Source organism: Schistocerca piceifrons, chromosome 4, assembly GCF_021461385.2.
Source record: "Schistocerca piceifrons isolate TAMUIC-IGC-003096 chromosome 4, iqSchPice1.1, whole genome shotgun sequence".
NCBI lineage: Eukaryota > Metazoa > Arthropoda > Insecta > Orthoptera > Acrididae > Schistocerca > Schistocerca piceifrons.
Window position 1 is genome coordinate 130,124,735 of NC_060141.1, and position 11,093 is coordinate 130,135,827.

Below are 11,093 nucleotides of genomic sequence, written 5' to 3' on the forward strand. Positions count from 1 at the left end.
AAGACGCAGTGCTGTCCACTTGTTCCGCCTTGCCTGGGTTATTCCATCGTTGTATTGGTTATCAGACGTTAGGTAGATTTTGCAAGAGGGTTGGTCTGCGTTTAAACTGTCACTAGTTTGGTTGCCATCCAGTTAAATGATACTACGCTTGGCTCCCTGTCTCATCGTTTACGAAGTTGAGCGACTTTCCCATGTCGATCCTTGGAGCACTGTCTGACCACTTCGCTCTTGATTTTGTCACATTGTATTGATCGTTTAAAAAAAATTAATTTTGAGTTATTACTGTTTGGGCCTTCAACCGACAAAGAGTATGAATTTCTTGTTAATAAAGCCTGCAGCCGTGAGTTTAACTTGTCTTAAGAAATTTTAATTAGACGAAATATCTTAACACTGAAATATTGATGATTGTTCTTTAAAAATCTCTAGAAGTTTAATTTCTTGTCAAAAATTGGCTATCCAGGCCTTCAGCCGTCCAACTGTTTTTTGAGTTACTGCTATTGGGGCATTCAGCTGACAAATAATTTGAATTTATTGTCAATAAGGCCCTCAGCCGTGAGCGGAATTTGCTTAAGAACTTTTTTTAACTAAACATTGGTCTTAATAGTCAAATTTGATAATTGTTCCTTATTGTCAACTTTATTTGCAATTGTTTTCAAATAAAGTATACGTGATTAAAAAAAACTGAGCAATTAACAGTAACTGATTATGGCCTTGTCCGCACCAAATCCTGCCTTTCCCTAAGTCCAGGTTTACCGTAGTCTGGTCAGATGAGTCCCGATTTCAGTTGGTAAGAGCTGATGTAGGTTAGTGTGGTGCAGTTTCTAAGAAGCCATAGACCCAAGATGTCAACAAGCCACTGCCCAAGCTGGAGTTGGTTCCATAATGGTATGGGCTGTGTTTACATGGAACGGACTGGGTCCGCTGGTCCAGCTGGACCGACCGTCGACTGGAAATGCTTGTGTTCCATATTCACGGAATTCATAAACAACGGTGGAATCTGTGTGGATGATAATGCGCTATGACACAGGGCCACAGTTGTTCGAGATTAGTGTGAAGAACATGTTGGACAAATCGAGCTAATGGTCTGGTCACCCAGATTGTCTGACATGAATCCCATCGAACATTTATGGGACGGGATTCATGTCAGTTCGTGCACAAAATTCTGGACCGGCAATTCTCTTGCAGTTATGGACGGCTATAGAGGGAGCATCGCTCAACATTTCTGCAGAGGACTTCCTACGACTTGTTGTGTCCATGCCACGTCGAATTGCTGCATTACGCAGGGCAAAAGGAAATCCGACACGATGTACCCTACTGGCCATTAAAATTGCTACACCACGAAATTGACGTCTACAGACGCGAAATTTAACCGACAGGAAGAAGATGCTGTGATATGAAAATGATTAGCTTTTCAGAGCATTCACACAATTATGGCGCCGGTGGCGACACCTACAACGTGCTGACATGAGGAAGTTTCCAACCGTTTTCTCATACACAAACAGCAGTTGACCGGAGTTGCCTGGTGAAGCGTTGTTGTGATGCCTCGTGTAAGGAGGAGAAATGCGTACCAACACGTTTCCGACTTTGATAAAGGTCGGATTGTAGCCTATCACGATTGCGGTTTATCGTATCGCGACATTGCTGCACGAGTTGGTCGAGATCCAATGACTGTTAGCAAAATATGGAATCGGTGGGTTCAGGAGGGTAATACGGAACGCCGTGCTGGATCCCAACGGCCTCGAATCTGTAGCAGTCGAGATGACAGGCATCTTATCAGCATGGCTGTGACGGATCGTGCAGCCACGTCTCGATCTCTGAGTCAACAGATGGTGACGTTTGCAAGACAACAACCATTTGAACGAACAGTTCGCCGACATTTGGAGCAGCATGGACTATCAGCTCGGAGACCATAGCTGCGGTTACTCTTGACGCTGCATCACAGACAGGAGAGCCTGCGACGGTGTACTCATCGACGAACCGGGGTGCACGGATGGCAAAATGTCATTTTTTGGGATAAATCCAGGTTATGTTTACAGCATTATGATGGTCGCATCCGTGTTTGGCGACAACGCGGTGAACGCTCATTGGAAGCGTGTATTCGTCATCGCCATACCGGCGTATCACCCGGCCTGATGGTATGGGCTGCCACTGGTTACACGTCTCGGTCACCTCTTGTTCGCATTGACGACAGTTTGAACAGTGAACGTTACATTTCAGATGTGTTACGACCTGTGGCTCTACCCTTCATTCGATCCCTGCGAAACCCTACATTTCAGCAGGATAATGCACGACCGCATGTTGCAGGTCCTGTACGGGCCTTTCTGGATACAGAAAATGTTCGACTGCTGCCCTGGCCCGCACATTCTCCAGATCTCTCACCAATTGAAAACGTCTGGTCAGTGGTTACCGAGCAACTGGTTCGGCAGAATACGCCAGTCACTACTCTTGATGAACTGTGGTATCGTGTTGAAGCTGCATGGGCAGCTGTACCCGTACACGCCATCGAAGCTCTGTTTGACTCAATGCCCAGGCGTATCAAGGCCGTTATTACGGCCAGAGGTGGTTGCTCTGGGTACTGATTTCTCAGGATCTTTGCACCCAAATTGTATGAAAATGTAGTCACATGTCAGTTCTAGTATATCTGTCCAATGAATATGTGTTTATCATCTGCATTTCTTCTTGGTGTAGCAATTTTAATGGCCAGTAGTGTAAGTTGGCATCCCATGACGTGTTGTCGCCTCAGTGTACAATAACATTTGCGCTGTTGTATGGCATTACTCGGGAATTCCCGCATTACGTACCCCCCAAATTTGACAGGCAGCTTGCAGCGCCCCATTAGTTGTGGGGCTGTGTTGATTTGTTTGGTCGGAGCGACGTGGCATACCCTGACAACGTGGACGTGGGTCCCGCCTCGTTCGCCGCGCTGACGTCCGCTTGTTTGCACGGCGGCCTGGGAAGGAACCTCCCCGAAACTCCGTGGCAGGCGTGGGTGTGAAGCGCGTGACTGCGCATAACTTAATTCGTTAGGGCCCGTCCACGCGCCGCGATGCTATCTCGCGTGCCGTGCCGTGCTGTGACGGCCGGGTCAGCCACTTCCGCCGAGCGGCTGCCGATGCGAGCGGATAAACCGTCTGGAGGCCGCGCCGTGATAAACGCGAGATCTGAACCCCTCGGATCGGCCAGACCCGCGTCTGGCGACTCCCACGCCCGCCACGCCACCTGACGGATGGCTGTAATTGCGGGCAGGGAAATGGCAGGACACCGCGTGCGCGTGCCGGTGTCCGGAGTAAATCTAGCAGCCCCATCTTGTCGTCTTGTTGCCTGTGCTGAGGCAGACTCTTTCCGGCAGGGTGCTTGCCGATCGTGACAGTCCACGCTTTACGATAAGTAATTAAAAAAAAATGGCCCTGACACCGTTCGTTATGTAACGTCCTCGGGACTTCTGTGCCGCCGCGAAAAGTCACACTGAAGGCTGTCTCCAGAATACACGCATTCTTAACGATGTACGGGGCACGAGATACTCACCGTCGAGTCACATTAATGTGACCTACTGCCAAAGGCGCTAGACGTTGTGGCGCTCGCTGTGTTATTCAGTGGTTTGGTATTTAACTAATTTGTAAATGAAAGTGATAAGGTTATTTCATTAAATTGAGTAATTACTAAATAATTTTTTCTGCCGGCTTAAGATTTGGTCAGTTTGCTAAAGAATTCCAAGTTAACGTTGTGTGAAAGTGTTGTCTGTAAGCTGTGTAAGTATCACTAAATCACAGTTCATACAACAGATTCTATACAACTATTGATGATGATGGAAACAGTTATCTTCAGCAAAATGATCATTAAAACCACCGAATATCAGCCGCACACAATACTGACGTATGTTACCTGAAACAATATTCTTCGCAGCTCGTGCGTAATTAATTTCGGCTCCATACATCAGGTAGAAAAGTTTGTTATAAGGATCGTGCTATGAGCACTGTTTTTAAAGAACCAATCTGATTCGAATTATTTTCATGAAAATGAGTTCGGGACCACCGGTGCACATTTATTTTTACACATTTGTATTACCTTCGGCATTTATGTCTGCAGAGTTACGTAATTTGAATTTGCCGCTGAGATAATTGTTAAGATGGCGGCAGACAATTGATAGACACTTTCTATTGTTAGAGCAAATAGGATAAGTATTTGAAATGCTTATTAAACTTTACTTTCGTATTGTGCACCATTTAGACTTCATCAAGCAACCATTTCATTTTTTTCTAAGGAAAACACAGACAAAAAGACGCGATACAAATCGCTATCATCAATGGCGGAAACAAACAATTAACACAGATAATGCTTACTGAGAGAGGAATTAAAGTTACAAATAATTATTCACTCATATTTATAATGAACTCTATTGTCAAGTAATAATTAATAAATAATTATAATTTCTTAACAGACCTCCGTTTGAAATGCGTCTTGCGTCAAATGGTTCAAATGGCTCTGAGCACTATGGGACTTACCATCTGAGGTCATCAGTCCCCTAGAACTTAGAAACTACTTAAACCTAACTAACCTAAGGGCATCACACACATCCATACCCGAGGCAGGATTCGAACCTGCGACCGTAGCAGTCGCGCGGTTCCAGACTGAAGCGACTAGAACCGCTCGGCAACACCGGCCGGCCGTCTTGCGTCCTGAGCCTACAAAAGCCAACCAACAAAAGGTAAAAACAAAGGAAGACAAACGCAGATCATTAAAGGAATTTACAATTATCATTGTCTTTGTATGATGCACATCGATATGTCCAATTACACCATAAAATATTATATAAATAATTAATATTTATCATCGTTTTCACTGTTTTTTTCATATGTCGAATGGATAATGTTTATAACTGCTAGAGGCATAATTTCCTCTCGTCGCACTGTAGCTAAAATTTATTTCGTGGATGTTACAACGTTCAGGAAGAGATCCGGAGTGGTAATGGAAGGTATCGTCAGGGATGCGGAGCCATGCCGACTCCGGTGCCGTCTCTAGCTGCGCTAGGTTTCCCGGTTGAGGATCCATGGTGCCAACAGCCCGAATGAAGTGGACCCATAGGTTCTCGTATTGGAACAAATCCGGAGACTTTGGTGACCAGGGGAGTACAATAACCTCATCTTAGTGGTCTTCGAACTACTCCCAGAAAAAAACAAGCTGCATGTAGGGGACGATACGATCCCCAATGATAGATGCTTGTGTTGATCCGTTGTGCCTTCCAGAATGACTAGACCATCCAGGGAACTCCACGAAAACAATCTTAACCATGACGCTCTTCTTTGGTTTCAGGGTGGTTGCTTTCAGACATTTCATGCCGTACACTCCAAAGTGCATAGCATAGAACTCGATTCCTCTGAAAAGGCCACCTGTCGCCACTCAGTAGCCGGCCGCGGTGGCCGTGCGGTTCTGGCGCTGCAGTCCGGAACCGCGGGACTGCTACGGTCGCAGGTTCGAATCCTGCCTCGGGCATGGATGTGTGTGATGTCCTTAGGTTAGTTAGGTTTAAGTAGTTCTAAGTTCTAGGGGACCTATGACCTAAGCTGTTGAGTCCCATAGTCCTCAGAGCCATTTGACCCATTTTTTTCGCCACTCAGTGGACCTACAGTCGCGCTATTGACGTACAAACTGATGCTTCGTCGCCAGTGGACAGCACGGAGATTGGGTTTATGAACCAGATACCGGCAGCAGAGGCAGCAAAGTTTGCTGAGCTGACGTTGTTCACACTGTTGGTAGCTCCTTGTTTCATCTGGACGGTGAGTTGCTCAACAGGTGCACGTCTGTACGCCTGGTCACGGCCGTCGTTCACCCCTGTTATCTACGGCCCGTGGTGCCCCACAGTTGCCCCGGCGACCGTTTTGAATGCGCCATTTTGCCATGCACGGTGTACTCGTACTTTAACCACAGCAGCAGTAGAACAGGTTACAAACTTACCTGATTCGGAATTGCTTCCACCCTTGGCGCGAAAGCCAATGGTCAACCTTTTTGGACCACAGATAAATCGAAATTAGAATTATATTAATATCTTCAGCTGCTGACGGGCGTTCATATACATCAACGGTGACAAGTGAAAATGTGTGCCCCGACCGGGACTCGAACCCCGGATCTCCTACTTACATGGCAGACGCTCTATCCATCTGAGCCACCGAGGCCACAGAGGATAGTGTGACTACAGGGACTATCTCGCGCACGCCTCACACGAGACCCACATTCTCTCCTTGTAGGTCCACACACTACATACCTAGTGCCCAACCCCAGCACACTCATTACTCGTGGAAGACATTCTTGCCAAGTCCTGTAAGAGTTCGGGAAATATGTGTGCATCCGCATAGAAGATGAAGGTCATTCCCGGTGTTGCCAGAATTATATACTTATATGGACATGCTCGAAAGAACAGACAACATATCCATGTGAGTATATAGTTCTGGAAACACCGGACATGACCTTCTTCTGTGCGGATGCACACATATTCCCCGAACTCTTACGAGACTTAGTAAGAATGTCTTCCACGAGTAATGAGTACTGAGTGTGTTCGGGTGGGACACTACGAATGTAGTGTGTGGACCCACAAGGTGAGAATGTGGGTCTCGCGGGAGGCGTGAGCGAGATAGTCCATGCAGTCGCACTATCCTCTGTGCCCTCGGTGGCTCAGATGGATAGAGCGTCTGCCATGTAATCAAGATTTATAATTTATATAAAGAACAGCTACCAGCCACATGTATGGTTTAAAAAGGTTTATTATCTTCAGACCATGCCCGGTTTCGGATTTTTCTTTACAAATCCATCTTCAGATGGCAGATTACAAGCATTCTTAGTTGGACCTAGTTTTGTTTGTGTTATTCGTTTGCTGTAGTCAAGAGATCCCGGGTTCGAGTCCCGGTCGAGGCACACATTTTCACCTGTCCCCTTTGATGTATATCAACGCCCATCAGCAGCTGAAGGTATTAATATAATTCTAATTCGTTCTAGATGGCTGCAGGTCATCAATGGTGTCTGTTCTTTCGGACATGTCCGAAGGAACAGACATCACATCCAAATATCAGATAAATCGTTCCGTTTCCGCATTACAATGACGACGGCACTGTTTTCTAGGATCCCCCCCTAACCACCCCCCCCCCCCCCCCCCGCACACACACGCATACCCTCCATTGCCAGTGCTGCCATCTACCGTCTGTGAGGGCATCACATAGCGTACCGCTCCCAATGATTACTATAAAACGTGTGCTGTTGAACTTGGTAGCCTTATCTATACTGCTACACTATTCCAACACGTCTGAACAGCGTCGCAAGCATCGTAGTGACACGCGTGACAGGGTTAACGTTTTTGCAAAAAAAATGCCGTTCTGTCGTGGAGATAGAATCGCAGGAAATATTTTACGCTGTTAAGCAGTAGTGAAAACCGAAAAATAAGAGGACTGATGTGTTTCAGATGTAGTGCTACAGAAGACGTCGTAAATTAAGTGGTCTGATTAAAGAATTAGGACTTCTTGTGGAGAAAAACTCATGGAAAACATTCATAACAAGAAGAGACAAGTTCATAGGACATGTGTTACGACATCGATGAATACGTTCCATGACACTAGAGGGAGCTGTATAGGCTAAGAGCGATAGATGAAAACTGATATTGAGGTACATCTAACAAATAATTGACGAAGCTGCTCTCAGGTGCTAACGTTAGCCTCACGTGCTACTGTGAGACTAACGGGTAGGCACAGGAGAGAAATTCATGGGCGGGTAGACTGGACCAGTGAGAGGAATGATGACTCACAAAAAATAACCATTAAAAGAATACCGAGCGAGGTGGCGCAGTGGTTAGACACTGGACTCGCATTCGGAAGGACGACGGTTCAATCCCGCGTCCGGCCATCCTAATTTAGGTTTTCCGTGATTTCCCTAAATCACTTCAGGCAAATGCCGGGATGGTTCCTCTGAAAGGGCACGGCCGATTTCCTTCCCCATCCTTCCATAATCCGATGAGACCGATGACCACGCTGTCTGGTCTTCCCCAAACCAACCAACCAACCATTAAAAGAATACCGTATTGGCCACCATTGGTGATCGTCAGAACGAATGAAAGCAGAATAATATTGTCATTAAGTAATCCTCTCTGTGTTACATAGGTCAGGCTGAGTGTGTTTTTAGGTCATTTACCGCTGTTTTTGAGGTAAATGCCGGCCTGGATCTCCGTCTCTGGCTTTGTGTCCCAAAGAATTTCCATCTGACCATCTGGTGTCAACTGCATTTGTTCTGGTGATGGACAGTGGTGGCCAATAATAATTAACAATAGAAAAATTTACTGTGATCGTGTGGAGGAATACATTTAGCGTCCAACAGCGTTAGAATTGTCACTAATAACTGCTCAGTAGCAATCTCACTAGTTTCAGAAACGTTCGACATTCGACCACTGAACTGGACAATGAAGACTCCTACCAGATCATACACCGCCTCATGCTGACTCCTTGTGGATACGGGAAGGCGACAGGTACAGGTTTTCCTAAGAACTAGGGTACTTCTCATCTATAAGAAAATATATAAAACCAAACAAAAAAGATAGAAAGTGGAGGGAAAAAGTTAGGGAAGATTTAATCGTTTTTGCTTCTGATTACATGTTTCCTATGTTTGGTTTGTTGTAATGTTTGGCATGTTCTGTAATAAGACTTTCATGATAGTCTCAATGCTAATCAGTTTGTGTACATATTCTATTTTGTTGTGCTGTATGTGCACAGGTATCTTAACGCTGAAAATTGAATTTTGTAGGTCTTAAGGACTTTTGTTATTGCGCTTCATTTTCTGAACAGTCAGCTGTAGTATACCTTGACATACGCTACATACATACTCGTTTTTAACACGCAGAGGCCTAACAAGAGCATTATTGAATGCCGAAACTGGTTGTCTGAATAAAATAACTTCTGAAAACATACGGCTGTTTGGAAATCTTCCTTGATAAAACTAAAAATGCAGTGGTCAAAAGATACACAAATACACTACACTTGAAATTTGCACGGAAACAAATAAAATTTATTGGTTTCAGTCACAGTCGTCAAGTCTGCCTTGTTTTTTAAACAACAACTCTAGCTAAATTGTGACTCCATGCTCAGATAAGAGGCCTCTTATTTCCAAGCACGTTGTGAAAAATGGGAGCGCTCTATCGAATCAAAAATTTTATATAATTATATGGATCACGAAGTATTACTCACTCTCAGTTTGATACACACTGTGACTAACAGGTTAGTCACATGACGCTAAGCAACGATAAATAAATTCTTTGCTTTTTATTTTTATAAATATTCTGTGTGGACGAACAGGGCTTGTAAAGTCGGCAGTTAGAGAGAGGCCCGCCGCAGGCGGTCGAGTTGCAGATATCCAGGAGGTCACGCAGAATCCCCCCAAAGACGGTGTAGTGGCTTGAGAATGCCGCTGCAGGTAACGATGATCCCAGGCCGGGATACCGCAAAACGCCGTTTCAGAACTGTGCGATCTGTGAGAGGTCCCTCGGGGATAGCCAGTAACGCTCGTGTTCTTTCCTAGAAGCATATGCAGATAATGAGCCACTGCCATTTTACGTACACAGCGTATGAAATGAGGTGAGTTTCGAGCCTAGACAAATTTTCAGCCAATGAAGGTAAGAGCCCGTCAAGTGCCAACTTCTAGTTAGTTTACGGAAATTCTACAAGCGCTTGTTGATAAAATTCTGCAGGCTTCCCGTGCATTTTTGAATGTGCAGAGAAATTGTCCGTTGTCACAGTGGCAAAAATTCTTCAATTCTCCCCTCCAACCGGTGTCATTTGGGAGCGGAGTGGAGCGTAGATAGAACACAACGCTTGCTCTTCGAGATCGAGGGACGACGGTTCGTCGCAGAGATATCGAGAGGTGTTCGGCCCCAGCCGGGAAATTCTTTCTCTGTTTTTTGTGTATTTGTAGCGTTTAGCATTTGCGCTGCTTTTCCTTTGTCCAGCTCACAATTTGCGACTTTATTCTGCAACATGAGTTTCGTTTAAAAAAAAAAAAACTGGGATCCTGAATTGGTCTTCTCCAGTATGATTGCATTTGCGAACTGCTCAGACATTGAAAACGAGTTTGATTGTTGAGTAATAGTCTTCCACTTTGCATACTGGTGCTTTCTGCATTTATACAGTGCTTTAGGAATTGACCGGAATTTTGTCTCACTGCTGATTAATGCTGATTAATTTGTATCTTTGATTAAGAAACTGTAACTGTAATTTGCCTTTATCTCACAAGCATCTTTGAAGATCAATAAATTAATGTTTAATTTCAACGGCTGCGATATCATCATTTCTATTCCCACAACAGTCCGATGCGGTGACTTTAATCTTAATAAATACAGTTCGTCGATTCCATATGACTAAGCTGTGGTCTCATTGTTCCGGTGTAAAACAAATGTCCTTACTAGGAACGTCATTAATTAACGAAGAAAGTTAATTATTTCATTTCGTTTTTATGAATTCTTGTATTTTATTTTTGGTAATTAAACTTCAGCTCCATTTGCACTGAGTGGTGCCAGAGATTATCATTACCAATGTCATTCTGTTGTTTTGTAGACCTGCAAGCCGTAGAATTGCTTGTGGATTTTATCACGTTTTGAGTTTGCAAGTGTGGGAGGTAGCTTGCACTTACTGCTCCCGAACCCCTGTCGACCCACAAGCACCACCCACAACATTACGAGATAAAACAGCTGTATTACAACACAACAGTCTTAAAACTTCACCCCACCCCACAGGGCCCAAGAAGAAGCTCCTACCCCCAGGAGTGTTGCTGGATGACTCCTCGAATTCGCAAGTTCCAAACAGCTCGCCCAAATTGTTTTCACATTTAGTACTTTCAGCTAATCAGCAGAAGAGAGGCATTTCATTGGTCAATTTCCGCACCACTGTAATAGATGTGCTCTGAACGTCATTGCAGCCTGGCATGATATTTTAATAGTTTTTTGTACAAATTTCTGGAAAATGCTATCATTGGAAAAATCATTAGCATTTAAGAAATCATTGTAGACACAAACAAGAACCACTTAGGATTATAGAACGTCGTACGCTGAAAAAGAATTCCTCCACTGTATA

At 44.7% G+C, this 11,093-nt stretch overlaps 1 non-coding gene across 1 annotated transcript; it reads right to left on the reverse strand.

The window, feature by feature from the left end:
* Positions 1-6,096: 6,096 nt before the first annotated feature.
* On the reverse strand, positions 6,097-6,170 carry Trnat-ugu. The gene has a single exon. It is a non-coding gene; the product is annotated as a tRNA-Thr (tRNA).
* Between the last annotated feature and the right edge of the window lie 4,923 nt (positions 6,171-11,093).